This window comes from Phascolarctos cinereus, unplaced genomic scaffold (genome assembly GCF_003287225.1).
Source record: "Phascolarctos cinereus isolate Bilbo 61053 unplaced genomic scaffold, phaCin_HiC Scaffold_4;HRSCAF=312, whole genome shotgun sequence".
Classification (NCBI taxonomy): Eukaryota; Metazoa; Chordata; class Mammalia; order Diprotodontia; family Phascolarctidae; genus Phascolarctos; species Phascolarctos cinereus.
The window spans coordinates 18559391-18575634 of NW_027555847.1; the positions used below are offsets into that span (position 1 = coordinate 18559391).

A 16244-nucleotide genomic window follows, 5' to 3' on the forward strand; every position below is an offset into this window, starting at 1 on the left:
CTCCCTTCTTAGGCTCACTTTTTCCTTTCTGACTCTGGTTCTTCCAAGATCTCATTATCTCATGATCCCCTCCATTATGGCTCCAGCCCAGCTCCCTACTCACTGGCTGGTCTAATAGCTCTTATTTAGACAGAGGCACTAGATACCCCTTCTAAAGTCTTAGCCTCAGGGTCCAATCCCTTTCCTATGTCTCTGTGACAAGTCATGGCCCAAGCTCAGATCCCTTCCTCCTGGAAGTAGATTGTTCCCAAACCATTAAAAAATCCAACCCCACAGTAACTAAACTTAATGCATGGGTGTGGAGGACAGTTACTGTGGCCTTGCCTCCCAGGCCCTTTTCTCCCATAGTCCAAAAGGTCACCCCTCCTCAGAAGGCTTCTGGGGCGGCCTTCCAGCCCCTTCTTGGGGACCTTGGGACACAGGCAGTAATTTGCACATCTGTAAAACTGACGCTTTCCTCTGAGGACTGATGTCTTTTCAGAAGGCACTAATTACATACCATTTTTATTAAAATCAACTGAGATAATGTATGCAAAGTGCTTTGAAAATCTGAAGCTATTATCAGTTGTCTGAAAAGGGAAGAACAATATAGAAATGTCTGGGCAAGGGTGTGGGACTCCTATGGGAACCTAGAAAGACAATTTTCATATCCTGTCAAATGAATGTCGAAATATGTGGCTCTAAGATTCCAATGCATAACGTGGTTAGGAGATTGTTACCCTCTGCTGCCTCTGACTCCTGGCCCCTCAGGGCTACTCACCATTAGAGAAAAAAGGCCAGGATTGATGGAGAACTAGATTTAAAAAAAAAAAAATCAGACCTGCCTGACAAGGAAAATCCCTTTACCAATACAGATAGTTGGACACTTGTCTGCAAGTTAAGAGTCTTACAGCATTGTCTTGGGCATTGAAAGTGACTTGCCCAGGGTCACACAGCCAGGATGGAACAGAGGTGGGGCTTGGCCCTAGGTCTTCAAACTCATTCAATCCCCTGTGCCACACTGTCTCTCTCCAATTTTTTTTTAAACTAGGGTTCTCAGCAGCTTATTGAAGGCTCACTTTTAAATTCTACTTTATAAAAATAACCTTATATCTTAATACAAATTTCAACTAATCGCATGGTCCCTTATGAGGCCAGATTTCACAGGACAATAACGATTTCTCTTGGTTTGAAAGTAACGCCCCTTGGCCAGACCCAATTCCATCATTCCCAAGAGTCAGTATTTTCATGTAAGCATAGAAGTGTCAGAGATGGTGGCATAAAGGTCAGCCTTCTGGCATGAACCTGAAAGAGTCCACAGAAAATCAGGGCAGTGTATTTTTAAACTGATGGTCTTGTAAATATATACAGTCCCGGTTTTCTATGCCAATTGTCACTCCATCACCTGTTACAGATGCTCTGGTGATGTTGGAAAGCTAGCCCAGGCCGAGTAGCCCGAGGCCAGGCTAGAAATGAAAATCTTGGAACTTCATGAAATCTCTTTCAAGTACAACTTTGTAGTGGTTGTTATCTGTAAAACAAGGTTTTGAAGACCCTAGAATGCTGACATGTGGAAAACTGATCTTTTGAAAGTGGATACAAATTACCTGGTGAGCTTGCAGTCTGTGCCAACATCACTAGAGAACCAGGCTATAGACTAAAACAAGAGGTAAGAACCCCCTTATTAAAACTGGGTCAAACTGGTCAATCATGGAGATTTTTATGAAAAGTACTTTGTTTTAGGATAACTAGGACTTGATAACATAGAGTTTACAAAATCTCTTGATGAAAATTCATTTTATACACAAACTTTTTAGTGGCTTCTTATAATGAAAAATATACTTGAATGCTTGAAATTCAAAGGAATCAAATGACTTCTAAAATGATGTTTGCTCTTTCTGCCTTAAAAAAAGTACCTATGTTTAAAACAGAATCCCTCTCGGCATCCAAGTTAATTAATTGCTTAATTACATAGGTCTCCTCTCATAAATAATTCTACAAATTTTCTACTAGAATCAATGTTTAGTTTGAAACTTAAAAAACCATACAAATGACATCTCATATTCTAATAAACCTTTAAGAATATTACTAAAATTTAAGTAAACCCAAGAATTTTTATATTTTCATTGATTCAAGACCCATAAAGCCAGCCCCCAGAATAGCTTTTAAAAGTTTCATCTCATTTTAAGAAACATATTTCCAAGTCTTTTCTTGGTGGGTCAGACCACCGGATTCTGGGCTAAAATGGTTCCTCCAGGGTAATTAAAGTAAATACTTTCTACTTGAGCACGAATTTCAACACTTGCAGGAATACAACATCAAACTGAGAATATGAAACTCAAAACTGAAACTACCCTGCAGAGTGTGTTCCGTCCCAGACACCATCACCAGACTCAGCTGTGTAAATTTCGAATGCTAGTGGTACAAAACAGCAACTGAGACCCGATTTCTTAAATAGTCCAAGTCAGTCTTTCCATCAGAGCTTTAGAGATCCTAAGAGAACCTTGGAACTCCCAGTGCTGGCCAGGGCTTTGGTGACCACCCAGCCCAAGCCTGTCACTTTGCAGACAGGCAAGGTGAGGCACAGGGTTGTTGTGACTTGCATAGACAACCTGATGTAGAGATGGATCGTTTTTGCTTTTTTTTTTTTTCAAGGAATATACAAAGTCATCAGCATCGGCCGTTGTAACCTTGATGAGTTAACTTCCTGGAAGCAGTAACTTGTGACTGAACCTAGGTGCTGAACTTAAGAGCTCCTCAGAGCTCTGTCCCTGATCCTGTCCTGGGGTCCCCAGGTAGAAGAGCTTGAGCTGCCTACAGATGGTCAACAACGTCCCAGTCAACCACCAGAAGGCAGTGGCTTCATCTTCTGACCTTCTCCTGCCTTTGGGACTCTATAGGTAAATGTATACAAAAGGACACCAGGACATCCACTCTGGGACGGATTCGAGCTTCTCCACTGTTGCTAAACAACCCAGTGAATCCCCAAAACAGCGGTGCTTTAGGCTGTTGCTTTCACACATTTACATCTTAAGCTTCTAATTTACCAAGAAAGACTTACAGAAGTTTTACTGTTAAGAACAAATCATTTATAATAGCACACCAGAATATCTTTACTAGTTTAATCCCATTCTAAGCTACCTCATCTTTGTTATCAAAATATTATTATTATCATATATTATATTATCATAAAAATAAACTAAACATGTCTCAATCATCTATACTGGCCACCCAAAATGGTTTCTAAACCTGGGCACACACCTGACTCTCCAAACTGATTTATAGGGTAAGCGCATGTAGATGACATTGATTCATCCAAGATCTACGTATTATTCTTGGATATGATATATTATATATTAGCTTCTGGCTAATAAGTAAGATAGCAAAGAGAAAGCTTTTGAGGTTAGCCCCTAATACTTGAATGTCCCTTTTTTACGCATTTCCCCTTTTTTTAAATCAGAGGGATTAAAAGTGCTACACTGGACTCTGCTGGTTCCTGTTGCTTTTTCTTTCGAAAGCTCTGCCAGGCTGTCTAACTCTCCGGGGGAGCACCCCCAAATCCAGCTGGGAGCCGTGCTCCCAACACAAAGTTAGGCTAAAGAAGCACATCTGTTGACAGGAATCAGATACACTTACCAGCGAAGTTTGCCGGAGGAGCTAGAGCAGTAAAAGAAAATTCTTCCTGCCTGCGAATGACTAATATAGGCAGCCCAAGGTGCAACTGAAGGCGGTCCCAAAGGGCCTGACTAATCCCTGTGCAAAACAAACAGTCCTGGGCCACACGTAGTCAGCAACGCTTGTACTTTGTTGTGCTCAGGGACGGAGCTGCCTCCTCTGGCTGGGAGGGAGCATTTGCTACATTGACAAGGAGTCTGGGCAGAAAGATGCAAACCTGGACTCTTGAGGCATGGGAAATGGACTCCACACAGAAAAAAGTTCCCTTGGTTTACTGATCGTGCAAAAACATTAGGGGAATTGGTGCATTACCAACATTAAAAAGAAAATGGCAAACTTTTAAAATAAAAGATGTAGTAAGTATTTTCACCATTTAAAAAACACTAGCCGTGTTTTGCTATAAATAGTAATGTTGCAATAAACTGATACTTATGTGTCAGGACACAGGAGATAAGAGTGGATATGCACTCACCCTCTCTCAGCAGTTTTATCATTGGGGCACTGCCAAGTTACATTTCTGTAAACAGAAATCTAGCCCGAGCATTTTTTCAGCTGTCAAAGGCCACAAGCATACTTGTTTATGTTGAATGTTTTAATAAACTACATATCATTAAATTATGCTATAGTTTCCATTTATAGTTTTTTTTTTGTTTTGGTGAGGCAGTTGGGGTTAAATGACTTGCCCAGAGTCACACAGCTAGTTAAATGTTATGTGTCTGAGGCCACATTTGAATTCAGGTCCTGACTTCAGGACTGGTGCTCTATCCACTGGGTCACCTAGCTGCCCCTTATAGAAGGTTTCTAACAATGCTACAGTGAACATCTTGCTTTTAACACACATTTCCCCAGTGAGAATGGACACAGAGAATCTCTGAAGCTCCCGGCTGGATGGGACCTGTTGGGGTTAAGTCCGGCCCACACCCTCAACAACATCCAGTCAGTGATGGGACGCAGCGTCCACTGGCCCATCTCCAGTGGCAGGGGCCAGCCGGCCTTAGGGATAGGCCGTTACCTTCCTGGAGTGCTCTAATTGCTCATTAGTCCTTCTCCATCTTAAAATCACTTCTTCCTGGCGGTAGCCTCCACCCCAAATTCTTCCTAAAGTGGCCCAGCCAGAACAGACCTCATCGCTCTTCTGCTTGGCCATTTGGAAGTATCTGAAGACCCTCTACCCCCAAAACACACACCCAAGTCCTCTTCTCCCAAGGCTAAACCCACCATCACTTCCTTCAACTAGCCTTCATCGGTTGTAATTTGTATGAGACACAAAGCGAGGAAGCAGAGCTAGCATACCTCGATACATTTTAGCGCTCACAACACTGGGAGGTGGGTGCTATCATGATTCCCATTTTATAGCTGCCGAGACTGAGGCAGACCGAAGTTAAGTATCTGAAGAAGGATTTGAACCCACCTCGTCCTGACACCGGGTCTTGACTTCTCTCTAGGCCTGGGCAGAGGGACAGAGATAGAGATAGAAACTGTGCTCCTTGGTACAGGGAATTCCCAGATGAGAGAACTCTTTCCATCAAGGCAGGTCAGCGCCTTCACTGACCCTCCAGTACTGGCAGGTTAAGAGGCTTGTCTGGAGTCACTCAGCCACTGTCAGAAGCTGTACCTGAACCCAGGCCTTCCTGACCCTGACACTGCCTCTTACTACAAAGCAGGTCCCCTCTAACCTACAAAAAGTTCAAAGAAAATGCACAGTCACAGCCGCACTTTTTGTGGCAGTAAAGAATCGGAAACAAAGTGGGGAATGGCTCATGAATATAATGTAAAGATTACTATGCCATAAGAAATGACAAAGATGAGAGATGTGGAGAAACCTAGGAAGACTCACGCCCAGTGAACTGATGCAAGGTAGAGGGCATTCAGACAGGAGAAAGAGGAACACAATGCCGAGAGAATACAGAAGACGACAAGCATAAAGGGCAGGAGCCCTGTGGCTGGCTAATCCCAGCTCCAGCAGGCTGGGAGTGAGTCACGCTCCCCACCTGTTGGCAAAGTGCGGCCCTGTGGGGGCAGAAAGGCAGGGCCAGTGCGTGCTCTGACAAGCCAGGGCTTCTACTGGGGGTCCTGGGGGAGCGTCTGGGTGGCCACAGGGACGTCCAAAAACCAAACCAAATGGAAAACAGACAAGCAGACAGAAGTTCAGAAGGGACAGGCAAACAAGGCAGTTTTGTCATTATCATGCTATAGTTAATGTAGCCTTTAAAAAAACAAACCACGTAATACAAGTCAATAGTTTCATTGACAATCCTTTTTCTATTCTTTGTATACTGAAATCATGTTTGTGAAGTTTATAGAAAGAAAATAGAATTTAAATAAATAAGCATTAGGCCTAAGAAGGTTATAGGCCTACCCACTGGATCTAGTCCTGGACAGCCACCAGGTGGGAATGAGGACAGCCAGAGGACGATGACCATGCATGGGGAAGGCCTTGAAATTGTGCCGGATGGTCAGCTGAAGAGCTGGGGGATATTTAGCCTGAGGAAGAGAAGATTTGGGTGGAAAATGCTCCCTGTTTTCAGGTATGTGGAGGCCCGCTGCCCAGAAGACAGACGGCTTATTCACTTGGGCACCAAAGGAAAGAGCCACAGGTTGCTAGACTTCAGGAAAGGAGAGCCATCCAGAAGCAGGACAGATTGCTTCGATTTCCCATTTACTGCAGGTCTTCAGGACAAGACTGGCCGAGTGCTTTGGGGGTCGGTGGTGGAGCCGTGATGTGGGCTCGATGACCCCTGAGGTCCCTCCCACTCTCCGGTTCTGTGCTTCTGGTTTCTAGGCCCCTCAGTGATGGGTCATCCTTGTCTAGACATGCTCTGGTTTCCAACCAGCTAGGAAGCATCACCGAGATGAAGTCGTCCTTGTCCGCAAGGAGTCTTCGGTCTTATGGAGGGTGGTGCTGATAGCGACACGCCTGTCTCACGTGAAGAGGTGCCCTTTCTCCTTGCCAAGGTCACTAACCCTTCAACATGCACCTCAGATCCCATCCAATGCCGTCTTCTCCAGCGGATGGATCACCCTTCCTCTCTGCACATTTTAACCTTCAGTCTTTCCCTGGACATCACCGCCTCCACGTCACCTGTGAATGCGTCCATGCCCCCCACACTTACAACTGATGCTACCATTGTGGCTGGCTCTCCTTCCCTTCTCAGATAAACCTTGAAAACGCTCTCTACATTTGCTGTCTCCTCTCTTCTGAAGCCTCAGCAGCCAGGCTTCAGACTTCCTTATTTTCCTGACTCTCTCCTCCCAAGTCCTCAGTGATCTCTGCACGGCCTTTCCTGAATCCTCATTCTCCTCACTCTCTGATACCATTGGCTGCCCTGTGCTCTTGAATAATCTCCCCTTCTAGGCTTTCATGACCCTGCTCTTGCCGAGTTCTCTTCCTGTCTATTTGATGGTTTCTTCTCAATCTCCATCCTGGCCATCCCCCCTAACTGTGAGGGTCCCCTAAGGCTCTTCTCCCTTTAGGCCACCTCATCTGGAGATCTCCTCAGCTTCCATGGACTCAACTATCATCTCCAGGCAGATGATGCCAAGACCTGCATATCCGCCCCTCCCCCCTCCTGACCCCAGCCTCACATGGCCGACAGACTTTGGGCCACCTCACACACATCTGAAGCAGAATATGTTCAAGTATGACCTCGGTATCTTTCTCCCCAAAGCCTTCCCTCTTCCTAACTTCAAAGGCACCACCACATTCCCAGTCATCTGGGCCCACCACCTTGTGTCACCACCCCCATATCCCCTCCATCACCACGTCCTGTAAATTCTGCCTTCCTGGCCTCTCTCCCGTCTCCCTTCTCTCCTCTGCCACTGCCCCACTGCAGGTCCTCATTCCCTCACACCTGACCCACAGCCTCCTAGTTGGCCTTCTGACCTCGTCTCCAACTCTCCAACCGCTCCAAACCACCCCACCATTCACCTGCCAAACTGAGGTTCTGACCAGGGCACACCCCTAGTCAATAAGCTCTAATGGCAACCCCTTCCCTCCAGAATCAATGGAAACGCTGCCTCCTAAAGCCCTCCATAAGCGGGCCCCTTCCCACCTTACTCACGTCTACCCCTAGAGGCCTCTCTGCTGCCCCTCCCCCATGGACTCGAGGCCTTTTGGTCGTCTGCCTCCCATGCCTGGAATGCTCTCCATCCCCTCCACCACCGCCTGGCTTCCTCTAAGCCTTAGCTCAGATCCCACCTTGCGCAGGAGTTCACTTCCCAGGCGCCCCCTCCCCCAGTCACCACCCATGTTGTCTCAGTGCTACCTAGTTATTTACATGCTATCAGCCCCTTTAGAATGGGAGCGCTTTTAAGGAAGGTGCTGGGTTTTTGTCTTCCTCTGGATTCCAAGCAATTCGCATAGTATCGGGCACATAGCAAGCACCTGAATGCTTGTTGACTGACTGCCTGATGGTCACAGAAGCAAAACCAAGGTGAACTGAAAGAAGGAAGGAGCCCAGAAAGCGGAGGTGGGGCCGGTCAGGGAAGGCACCAGAGAACAGGTGGTGGGGAGCCGAGTGAAGGACGGAAGGAGGAAATGAGGAGGGAACACATTCCAGGGACTCGGGCTGGCTTGTGCAAACCAGAGGCGGAATGCCAAGTATGGGGAACGACCGGGAGTCATCTCTGAAGGGAGGGGCTGTAGTCACGTGTCACTGGCTCCCCAGAAGTCAGGGAAGACCTTGTCAGGGCACTGAGGGCCTGTCAGGGCTTCCCCTGCGCCAGGCTCTGGGCTGGCCTTGACCTTTGGCCCAAGAGCTGATCTCCCAGAGAGGGAGCTGCCGGGAGGGCCGGACAGTTGGCCTGTCTACGGAGGCAGCGGGAACAGGAGTCTGAATCGTGGCGTTAAGATTCAGGACAAAAGCCATGGCTGCTCTGGGGCAAAAAGAGGCCGTAACGAGAATGAATTTCACTCTCTGCCCAGGGCCTCTGCCCAAAAGCTGTAAGCCTGTAGTAATGGGATCTAGATACTCCTGGGTATAACACAGCCAGGGCCTCTTCCTCAATACCCTCCCCCCTCCCCCCTTTCTAGGAAGACGAACAGCCTTGAAATGGGTCCAGGGAGTAGCTAATTGGTACAGAGCCTTTTCTGTTTGCCAAGTGTTTTACATATATTATCTCCTGGGATCCTCAAAGTAAGCCCTGGAAGGTAGACACCATTACCCCATTTTACAGAACAGGAAGTTGAGGTGTAGAGTGGTTTACTGGCTCACCCAGGGTCACCCAGCTCTGTGTGAGGCCGAATTCAAACTTAGTTCTTCCTAACTCAACATGCAGCGCTTCAGTTCACGATCGACATTTATGCCCTGAATGGAGGGAGCAAAGTGGTATACTGGCTAAGAGTTCTGGGCCTAAAGTCAGGAAGACTTGGGTTCGAATGTAGCCTCAGAAGCTTACTAGTTGTGGGACCCTAGGCAAGCCACTTAACTTCTGTCAGCCTCAGTCTCCTCATCTATAAAATGGGGATCAAAATTAGTATCCCCTTTACAGGCTGTGGTGAAGACCACTTTGGAGTGCTCTGTAAATGCAAGCTGTTTCTACTGTGATGATGATATGACTGTATTTATTCAATAATTTTCTTGCCCATGAATTCTTCTTGCAACTATTAAAAAAAATCATTGCTCTCTTGAAGGGAAGCCACACAGAATCCCTGAGAGCAGTGAAGCTGAACGCCCTAAATGTGACGTGAATAACTGTGTGTCAGTGTACAAGTCTGCTCTCCCTCGATGGGGAAAGAGAGGAGTCTGCATGCTTCTCCTGGAACACCGCAGATCCAGCCTCCCCTGCTCCACAGACTGCTGTAGCTCCATAGCGCCTCTGGGATCAATGAGGTCCTCTGACATTTAAAGCCTTTCCCACCCTGACTGTCTCCCTCCATGCCCTCTCCAGGCCAGCCACACTGGCCCTCTGGCTGTTTCTCACATGTCACTTCATCTCTTGCCTTCCTGCCTTTGCACAGGCTTTCCCTTCACAACACCACCTTGTGAATGAGGTCTTTCCTGATCTTACCAGCTGCTAGTGCCTCTCCCCACAAATTACCCTGCACTTATCTATTACTCAATTACTATATTTTGTATACGGTAGGTGTAGACCTTGTTTTTAGGGCACCTAAATGGTGCTGTGCACAGAGAGCCAGGCCTGGAGTCAGGAAGACTCCTCTTCCTGAGTTCAAATCTGGCCTCAGACACATACTAGCTGGGTGACCCTGGACAAGTCACTTGAAACTGAGGTTTGCCTCAGTTTCTTCATCTGTAAAATGAGCTGGAGAAGGAAATGGCAAACCACTCCAGTATCTCTGCCAAGAAAACCCCAAATGGGGCCACAAAGAGTCAGACGAGACTGAAACAAACGAACACAAAAAACAACAATGTGTTGTTTTGATGATAAAATGTAAACTCTTTGAGGGCAGGCACCATTTGATTTTTTGCACCCTTAGCAGAATGCCTGGCATACAGCAGGCACTTAATAAATACTTCTTGATTGACTTAACCTGGATCTTGTTTCTATTTTATGCTGCCTTCATTTGCATTTGGTATGTGTATTTCACCACTACTTCCACAGGAAAGCTAAGAAAACAACATTTTTCCAATGTATTTTTTACCCCTTCCTCCCTTCTGCTTCTTTTTCTCTGTTAAAGCAACGAGCAGACCACAGGCAGCTGTTCAGCAGGACGTTAGGAGAGTGAGGGATTTCACATGGGCAGTGTGGTGTTCTAGATAAGAGCATCAGACTTCAGCAAAGGAAGGAAGACTGAGTATGGCTGAATTTCAGCATCGTCAGAATTACAGAGCTTTCCAACTGAAAGCAACGTTAGGGTCCGAGGGCCCACAGCTTCCTGTGATCCTGACCGATGCTGCTGCAGCCCTGGAGGGCCCCCCACCCCCTTCTCGAGTCTTTCTGGGCAGTCAGGTCAAGGCACAGCACCCATCCCTGCCCTCCCGGGCTCTGGCCAGTACAGTACTTAACATGAAGCCAAGATCGTGCCCATAGTGTGCGCTGGAGAACTGGTTCCAGGTCACCTCCCTCTGGGAAGTCTTTTCTGTGGCTAGTCCACTTGTCTCCAGGCAGTGTGCATCGTTAAGTTGTTGTTCAGTCACGTCCGACTCGCCATGGCCCCATCTGGGGTTTTCTTGGCTAAGATACTGAAGTGGCTTGCCATTTCCTTCTCCAGATCATTTGACAGATGAGGAAACTGAGGCAAACAGGGTTAAGTGACTTGCCCAGGGTCACACAGCCAGTAAGTGTCTGAGGCCAGATTTGAACTCAGGAAGAGGAGTCTTCCTGATTCCACTATGCCACCCAGCTGCTGTGTGTGTGTGTGTGTGTGTGTGTGTGTGTGTGTGTGTGGCTCCAAAACGTAGCAGTGGTGGGTTTTTTAAACAGGATCCCACATCTAGGTCTAGAAGGTACCTCGGGCGTCACTCAGTCCACCACCATGCCCCCATTGTACAGATGAGGAAACTGAGGCAGAGAGAAGTATGAATGAAGTCATACCGCTGCGTCAGAGCTGGGACCCGGAGCCAGCTGGTCCAACCTCAGAGCCAGGGCATTCTCCATCACACTAATGACCTTATCCAGGTCCATGTTTTTGTATTTCTAAAGGCCTGGAGTCAGGAAGAGCTGGAGAAGGAAATGGCAAACCACTCCAGTATCTCTACCAAGAAAACCCCAAATGGGGCCACAAAGAGTCAGACGAGACTGAAACAAACGAACACAAAAAACAACAATGTGTTGTTTTGATGATAAAATGTAAACTCTTTGAGGGCAGGCACTATTTGATTTTTTGTATCCTTAGCAGAATGCCTGGCATACAGCAGGCACTTAATAAATACTTCTTGATTGACTTAACCTGGATCTTGAATATTTCTAGTATTTCTAGAGAAAAATACTTTTTTTTTAAAGGCGGTTGGGGTTAAGTGACTTGCCCAGAGTCACACAGCTAGTGTCAAGTATTTGGTCTGAGGCCACATTTGAACTCAGGTCCTCCTGACTTCAGGGCTGGCACACCCCCTAGCTGCCCCTAATATTTTTAAGAAATGGTATTCAAGTTCTTAGGGAGGGAGGCAGATAGGACAAGATGGAGAGAAGTCTCAGATTTCCATTTTAAAAACAATTCCACATCATATTTGCAGGTTAATCACTAACAGGTGTGTAGCCACTACCTATATTTTTCAAGATGAGTCAAGAGGTATTAGTTTCCTCCACATCAAAAGCACATGAAGACTTTATGGTATGAAGAAGCGAGTCAGGAACACTAACATCTCAGGATGGTGAGCCATCACAACCCTTCTGTCTTCATTATTCTTGTCTCGGTCCTCCTATAAAGCCTTCACAATCATAAACGACATATTTATAGTGCTTTTTAAAGTCTGCAAAGTCCTTCACATACATTCTGTCATTTCATCCTCATGACAGCCCTATGACTCCTCTGAGACAGTGGCGTGCCATGACTTCAGACACACAGTGTCACTGGAAGAGCGCAGGTCTTAGAAAGACAGGTTTTGTGGCAGGGAGAAATCTGGAGGCACAATTTGAGTGGCACAAGGTGATGCACAATTTGCTGAAGGCAATTTGGCTACTTCCGCCCTCTTGTTGGACTAGGGCACAGCTCAGAGCCCTTCTAATTGGGTGTCATAATCTGGGCAACACAGTTTTGGTGACAGTCTAGTTTGGTCTGAATGTAGAGACTGTTGGGTCTTCTCTTTTTTATGTATAGATTGTTGGGTTGATCTTTTATTGTTTTGCAGATTGTTAGGGCAATCTCTTCCGAGGGCCTACAGATCCCACTGTACAGGTCTTGTAATGGTCAGTGGGCTTAAGAAGTCATCACAACATCACAGGTCCACATAGACTATCTTTTCCATTTTCCCAGCAGATCCTGATGAACGGTGCTCCATTATTTCACAGCTGAGATACAACTCACCATCAGCACATACACTAGGGTTGCTCATGGCTGCCATATTTCTCCACTTGGCAAACAGATCAAGTGTTTGCTGTCTGAGGTGGTTTCAGGGATCTTTCTACAATTTTGTGATGACTTCTCCATACCTGCTAAATTTGTCTGAGCTATGACGCTCAATGTTATTACTTGTAACTATTTCCTGTTTTCTCAGAGAACTGGGCTCAGTGAAATAGGTAAATGATTACAGCTGTTGTAATTCTGATCTTTGACTTAATCCATGGTCTGACAGGATGGGGAGGGAGGGAGGGAGAGAGACAGAGACAGAGAGAGAGACAGAGAGAGACAGAGAGAGAGAGAGTTGACTCTGAAATGACTCCTATGCATACCTAAAAAATTATCTATCTGCTATGATTTCATCAATTCCATATTAGGGGGCGATTTTTGGTGCTCGCCAACCTCAGCACCTTCAGATGTTGGTTTAAATTTTTTTTGTAAAGATGCACTGGCCTTTGGGAAGTCCCCAGAATCCTTTAGTGACCCCAAACTTCTCCAGACACAAAAGCCCATCTGTTAAAGCACCCCCACTCCAGTGATGTTGCTGGATGGTACTTGTAGGACTCAACAGTCTCTGGGTGTGATTCAGAGCAGCACAGATCAAATAAGGAACCACAGTAAAGGATGTCCTCAGAGAAATGTGAGATGCTGACGCTGACAACTACAGCTAACGTTCACACGATGCTCACCATGTGCCTGGCACTGTGCTAAGTGATTTACAAATGTTATCTCATTTGATCCTCACAACCCTGGGAGGCAGGTACTATTAGTAACCCTATTTTACAGATGAGAAAACTGAGGAAGACATCGGTTAAAGGAGTGTCTGAGGCTGGATTTGAATTCAGGTCCTATTGACTCCAGGCCTGACACTCTGTCCACTGCATGCCCTTGCTGAAAAAATAAACAGCGGACATCCCATGCACCCCATGGGTATCTTCACGATGTTAGGAGAAAGAGTGCAAGACCCCGACTACACTAGGTGAGGCCTTTGGGGCCACGCTCTGGGAGGACACGGGCAGGCGTCCCATCAGATGGGCTGGCGAGCCAATTCCACATCTAACACGCTGTGTGCTGGATGATAGGCGGCCTCCTAGTTGGGCTTCCTTTTACGTTCTATTGTTCCAATGTCCTGGTTCTGTTTATTCTGTCCTGCCTCGGTCATCTTCCTGTGCTTTTCTGGACTCTTGTCACTGGTCATTTCTCAGGGCACAATGACACTCCACTCCATTCCTGCACCTGTTTGGTCAGCCATAGTCCCAGATTCTCTTCTTGAAGAGAACACTCTTGAAGAGTGTTCACAATGTGGGAATTTGTTAGCCTTGGGCCCCTTTCATTTCTTGATCCCAGCCTTTTCCCACCCAGTTCCCCTGGCCTCCCTGCTCATCAGAGTCCCTGAATCTCAAGGCTGCAGCCTCCCTGCTGGTCTTTCTGCTTCTCTCCCTCCTCTGTACTTCGAGGTGGGAGGACCATGACACCCAGGAAGTGGTGGCTCCAGGTTGGGGGCCCCTCGGTGACCCATGAGGCCAAGCCCCCGGAGTCCTTTGTGTAGACAGAGGCCGGGAGCCATCCTTGCACTTCATTAGGATCTCTCTGTGTCACCTGGCTTCAACTAGGGAGAGGCGGTCAAGCACAACGGGGCTCAGCTCCTCCAGGGCAGGGAAATCACTGGCCAACTGAAGAGAGACTTTGTATCAGCGATGCTGAATGACAAACGAATGCTTGTCTATGGTCTGGGAAGGGATCCATGGGGCCCTGGCTCTAGAGCAGGAAGGGACCTTGCGGCTGGTCAGTCCAACCCCCCTCATTTTACAGATAACAAAAGAGGCCCCAAGAATGGTGAGTGACTTGCTCAAGGTCCCACAGCTGCTATTCTTTCCCTCTAGCTCCTCAAGTGCGGCCCTCTGACCGAACCCAAACTTCACGGAATAAATCCCCTTGCTAAAAAGATCTGTCCCGTCAAACTTGGACTCGGTCAGAGGGCTGCACCTCAAGACCTAGAAGGCCACATACTTCGGTAGGTCCTTCTTAGCACACTTCCTTTTACTGCAGAAGCTGAAGAAAGCCACTGAAGGCTGTTAAATTCACCCCTGATTTGCCCCCTACTTCAGGGCTTGGTTGCTTCTCAGAGCAGGAGACACAGACTGGCTGAGGGCTTCTATTCACATAGAGGAAGCATGGGGCTAGCTGGTCTGAAACCCAGGAAGAGCTGGATTCAAATTCCACTTCTGATACATCCTGGCCGTGCGACTGTGGGCAAGTCACTTAACCTCTAGGTGCTCCTGGGCAGCATTCTGGGGAAGGCGCTGACCTGTACAGGTAGCAGGAGTTTCCTCAATTGAGAGTTCTAGGGCTACACTGATAACTGTTTAACAAACAGCTCTCCAGAAAAAAAAAAGTATGCATGGTACCCTTTTAGGGTTAATCCACAGTAACATTTTCTAAGTCACTTTCTTATATCTGATCAATCAAGAAAACAATAAAGCAAGCCCCAGTGTTGCTGTGGAAAAGCTCACGCTGAAAAGTCACCAATTAGCTTTGCAGTCAGCTTCTCTGAAGCGTTCCTCCTATCGATGAGATCCAGGCCCTAAGCCTATACTCTTTGGGTTTCTGGTTCAGTAAACCCTGCCTGGATCTGAGCCCTGCTACCACATCCCCTGAGAGCCCACGGTCGCCATCATACCATGATGAGATGCAAGACTATGCCACTTTGCAAGATTCAAAGCATTTTATCTTTACTCAAATATATTCACTTTAAGTCAAGTCAAACCCCCACACAATAGCCAATGTTGATGCCACGATGCTTCTAACAGTCTAACAGATTCAGCTGGGATTCAGCTGTTTTCCACGGAAGGATGCGGCCTGCTGGTTCATGAGGCTCCAGCAGCCCTCTGGCTCTGCCTGCCACGAGGGAGCAGGGAGGGGGAGACACTGGCTAAGTTCTCCCCATCCCTACGCTGTCCCCCCGCAGGAGGGGAGATGTCTCTCCTTCCTCTCCTGGCAGCCAGGGTGTCTCTGTCCCTCAGCGGCTGCCCATCCCAGCACAGGATGGAGGTGCCAGCCGCCCAGGGATGTGGGAGCTCTTCAGAGGAATACAGCAGTGGAGAGAAGACACTGAGAGTCGGGCTGCCCAAAAGGTCCAGAGGGAAAGGATTTAATCCAATGTAAAGTAACTTCTGGCTGCATTTTTTATAATGGGGGAAGGTGGAGAGGAAGGCCAGGCAGCTCCCAGCAACACAGGGCCTTAGATTTATGCAGACAGCGTCTGCTCTTTGTCGCCTCGGCAGCTCCGGACTCGTTGTCATAGCAACCAAATCCCATCTCATCCCTCCCGCTGGCAAACTCTGGTTTTAGAATTCAGAAGCCTGGAAGGGGGAGGGAGGGCTCTCCATGGAGTAGCTAGGGCTTTGTACCAGCTTCCTTTCTCAAGCAAACAAAGGCCGAGCTTGTGGGTTTTACTGGGTACAAAGCGATGCTTACCACCAATCTGAATAAAGCCTTCTAACTTACCTTCCTCTGTCAAATTGGGGGAGCCAACTTAAAAAGCTAAACGTTGTCATTAGACACTATGCCCACTTGGAAATGTGCCTAAAAGCCCTAGTGCATTGGAAATACCTTCCAAACTTTGAAACCTCAA

The 16244-nt window shown here is 47.2% G+C and overlaps 1 protein-coding gene across 3 annotated transcripts in view; it reads right to left on the reverse strand.

The window, feature by feature from the left end:
* Positions 1–16244, reverse strand: part of NT5C3A (5'-nucleotidase, cytosolic IIIA) — an 82022-nt gene that overhangs the window by 32286 nt on the left and 33492 nt on the right. For 2 of the 3 annotated variants that reach the window (XM_020968995.2, XM_020968993.2), the window contains exon 1: positions 3616–3775. The exons of the other annotated variant lie outside the window; for it this stretch is intronic. The gene's annotated coding sequence lies outside the window, so the exon portion shown is untranslated. Of the gene's footprint in view, positions 1–3615; positions 3776–16244 lie in introns of those variants that run through there. 3 annotated transcript variants of the gene reach the window in all.